Below are 3,818 nucleotides of genomic sequence, written 5' to 3'. Positions count from 1 at the left end.
TACAAAATTAGTAGTTACGGAATGACAAGAATATTTATGTGACTTAAATCAAATAATTGATATTTTTATGATTTAATACCGCAAATTTTAGGAATAAAGAAAATTAATCTTATTATTTTATAAATTCAATTAGAGATTTTGATTTTAAACCAATTAGTATTTTAATACAACAAATAATATTTTAAAATAATTTTGAAGATTAAATTAGATTTCAAATTAACACTCTATACCCTATAGAAAATTAATTATATTATATCTAATCCTTTAATTAGAATATTTCATCGAAATTAATTTGTAAATTTATGATTAAATAATATTTTCTTTAAAGATGATTTTGTTGAATTAAAATTGGTTTTCAATTACTCTACTACCCCTAATTTTAGTAAAATGACTAAACTGCCCTTAACCCTAATTCTATCATCACCGCCTCTCTTTTCTCTTCACCCTGCACAGCCCCCAACCCTCCTCTCCTCACTCTTTCTTCCTTCCAAGAAACCATTCACACACAAAGCAAATACATTCACATACATGGAGGAGAGATCCGATGGTGAGAGAGCACCAGTGGAAGTAAGCCGGAGCTGCTAGGCCACGCCATTGTGTCGCCGCAGGAGGGAGGCCGAGAGAGACCGGCGCCGAAGAGAGAGGAGGACCTGACTAAGAACAGAAGAGAGGGGGAAGGCCGCGTCAGCTTGCTGCCAAGCCGCTGCCGTCGAGGGTCCGCACCAGCACCGTCGTCGCTGACTTGGTCCACGCCAGCACCGTCATCGCCGAGTCGCTTCGTCTTCCAGCCTCCATGGTCGTCGTCGTTAGGTTGCCACGAAGGGGGAGATCAGGAAGAGAGAGGGAGTTTGCATCCGTTGCTGCTGTTGGAGGCAGGACCGTCACGGAGAAGGGTTGAGCTGCCACTGTCATGCCTTAATCGCCGTCGATTTGCCGCCGCCGTGTCGTCGAGGGGGAAGCCGTCGGGTCGCACAGAGTGAGAGAGAGGGAAAGCACGGAGCAGAAGAGAAAAAGGAGAGACCCGCGCCAGCCACCACCGTTTCTGCAGCTCGAAACCTAACTGCTGCCACCGGAGTGTGCACTACCGGTAAGGGTTTTACGTTTGGCTTCTATTCTTTTGGATTTCGGGAACCTTTATCGTCACTGCATGTTTATTTCAGTTATCCGCCACTGCTGCTTGTTGTTCTGAACTGTTGCACCATCGTTGCCGCCGTTCGGGTCACTGGGAACGTGGCAGTGATCACCGGAACCACCATCGGAGTTACCGTTATTTCAGTTCAGCCATTCGTCCTTGTTTGGCTAAGCGATGCATTCCGAAACCTATGAATTAGTATTTCTGTTTTAAGTTATTTGAGGATCTAAGGTCTTGGTGGCATAGGATCAAGTTATGGGTCTTGATTGCTGAGTTCTATAGTTGTTGCATACAACATCAAGGTGCTGCGTCGTCACCAGAGCTGCTGTTGCTCCATTTTCTCGACTATTTGTAAGCCCAATAAGTCGTTCCTTGCTCCAAACTCTTTTAGTTGATGTTCTGTTATAGATTATTGAGTTTTACGTGACATTAATGTTTTAGGATTGAGCTAAGGCTGTGGCTACTGCGGGGACGGTCGGTATTAATGCTGTTGCTGTGGGATAAGAATAGAAATGCAGTTTGTCGCGTAGTTGAATTGCGAACGAGGTAGGGGTTTTCTTAAAATTTATTTTATCTTACAGAGTTGTTATGAATAGATATTAATGTGAAAAATATATGTATGTGATTATGATTGTCCTATAAATGTGGTTGTTTGCTGGACTGAATGACTGATTGCTTGATTGCTTGAGTGGTTTGTGATTGCTGAAAAGAAATTAGTTTGAAAGGTTATTTAGTTGATTATTATGAAAAGTGGCTTTCTTGGTTTTGAAGCTATTTTTGATAATGTAAACGAATCGGCTTTGGAAATGACTTGAAATATGAAAATGAATTAATTTTGGAAACGGTTTAATTTTGAGTTAGTCTGACTTTATAAATGATTTAGTATTTGAGCAGGTTTAATTTTAAAAAGAGAATTATTATTGGCATTGATTCGCCTTGAAAATAATTTGATATTGGAATTGGTTAAATTTTGGAAATTGATTGAGATTTGGAAAATGGTTGAGAAAAGATTTGAGAAATATTTGGATGGGACCCGAAAAGGGTGGCAGAATCCGAGTTTTAGAGGAGATGCTGCCGAAATTTTATAAAATTAGAAGTTTCATTTGAAGTAGTTATTTTAAAAGGTTTAATTTTAAGAATTATATGATTTAAGATTACTTCATTTATGAAAGGAAAAGTTATGTTTTGGATTGAGAATTGTTAGTGAACGGAATGGAAAGAAAGATGATGAGGATTTCTTTGAAATATGGTTTTTGAATAAATTTGGAAATGAGATTTGGATTGATGAATGATTATGATGTTGAGAATGTTGAGATATGAACTTTGAATTATTCACATGGCTTATGAATTTGAATTATCTAAGATACGAGGTTCCCTGGATAAAGTACCATGGCTTGCCACCACGTGTACCAGGTTGAAAACTCGATACTCTATTGACCCTACGACGTAAGTGTGACCGGACACTATATAAATTCCCGGGAATGTTTCCCCCATTGAGCAATATTGATTATTTGAGAAAAAGCTATGCATAGACTCTTGGGGATGCACGTCGGGGTACAGTCTAAGGACAATTCAGACTTGTCGGGTTGGCTGGATAACCGACAGATGAGCCTCATCAGCCATAAGACAGGCATGCATCATATGTATTTGTATGCTTTGCTTGGGTTTGAACTTGTTTTGGTTTGCCTAATTGCTAAACTGTTCTTAACTGCTACTTGAACTATTTGTTGTAACTGCTACCTACTTGTGCTTTCCTTGTCTGTCTTGCCTGTGTTTGTCCTGGTGTGCTGCATTTGAGAATGAACTTTGATGCTGAATTAATGATTGTGTTGTTTGATTACGTGGTTGATTTCTGATTGAGATTTTCTTATAAGAAAGGAAAGGTTTTGGATTCCAGAAAGATTAAACATTGTTTCTTTGAAAAGGTTTTGAACGATTACTTACTGGTTTTTAAAAGATTCGTAAGGCAATGATAATCATTGAGCTTGAAAACAGTTTTCTTGTTAAATATTTTCTTATGACAACTTTGAAACTCCGTGGTGAGACCATGTGGTTAGGTTCTCACCCCCCTACAGCTTTATCTTTTCATGAACCAGTTGAGGAAGCATTATGGAGAGTTATACTGCGTTTGGTTTATATATGTTGTTGTATTAATTAGATTATTTTCTTCCCTCGTCTTTGTTATTACAAGTTTGTAAGAGGGATAGGAATTGTATGTTTTATATGTATATTATATTATGAGTTACTATGTAAGGAGTCTTGTATATGAATCTATACCTGCTTGTATTTTTCTTAAGATAAAGTATTTATTTCCAGTTTTCAAAGAAATCAGCGATACAGTGTCGAGTCACAGGCTCCTATTTTAGTATTTAGTATGTAAAGTAGTCGTAATACTTCTTGCTATCAGAGTAGCGCAGCCGAAAGCGTAACTTTTGATAGTGAGGGTGTTACATTAAACAATAGGATAAGTAGCATTGCTCTATATATAATTCAGTTTTAGTTAAATCAAATTACTAGAAATATCATATCTATATAACTCGGTTTTAGTTAAGCCAATTTGCTAGAGAAGTGAACTCTCTATAATTAAGTAAAACTGAAATTTTTGTAATAAGTACAACTAAAATGTGCTTGTTAATTTATTTTTTATAAATTAAATATATATAATAATAAATATAAGTTTAATTAT

At 37.0% G+C, this 3,818-nt stretch overlaps 1 long non-coding RNA gene across 1 annotated transcript in view; it reads right to left on the bottom strand.

Annotated features, from left to right (window-relative positions):
- Positions 1,541-3,818, bottom strand: part of LOC110263554 — a 20,154-nt gene continuing 17,876 nt past the window's right edge. Inside the window, exon 3 of the long non-coding RNA XR_002349429.1 lies at positions 1,541-1,706. This is a non-coding gene — a long non-coding RNA (uncharacterized LOC110263554). The remainder of the gene's footprint in view (positions 1,707-3,818) is intronic.

Source organism: Arachis ipaensis, chromosome B01 (genome assembly GCF_000816755.2).
Source record: "Arachis ipaensis cultivar K30076 chromosome B01, Araip1.1, whole genome shotgun sequence".
Taxonomy (NCBI): domain Eukaryota; kingdom Viridiplantae; phylum Streptophyta; class Magnoliopsida; order Fabales; family Fabaceae; genus Arachis; species Arachis ipaensis.
Note: the sequence above shows the minus strand (reverse complement) of the source record. Positions and strands in the feature narration are given on the sequence as shown.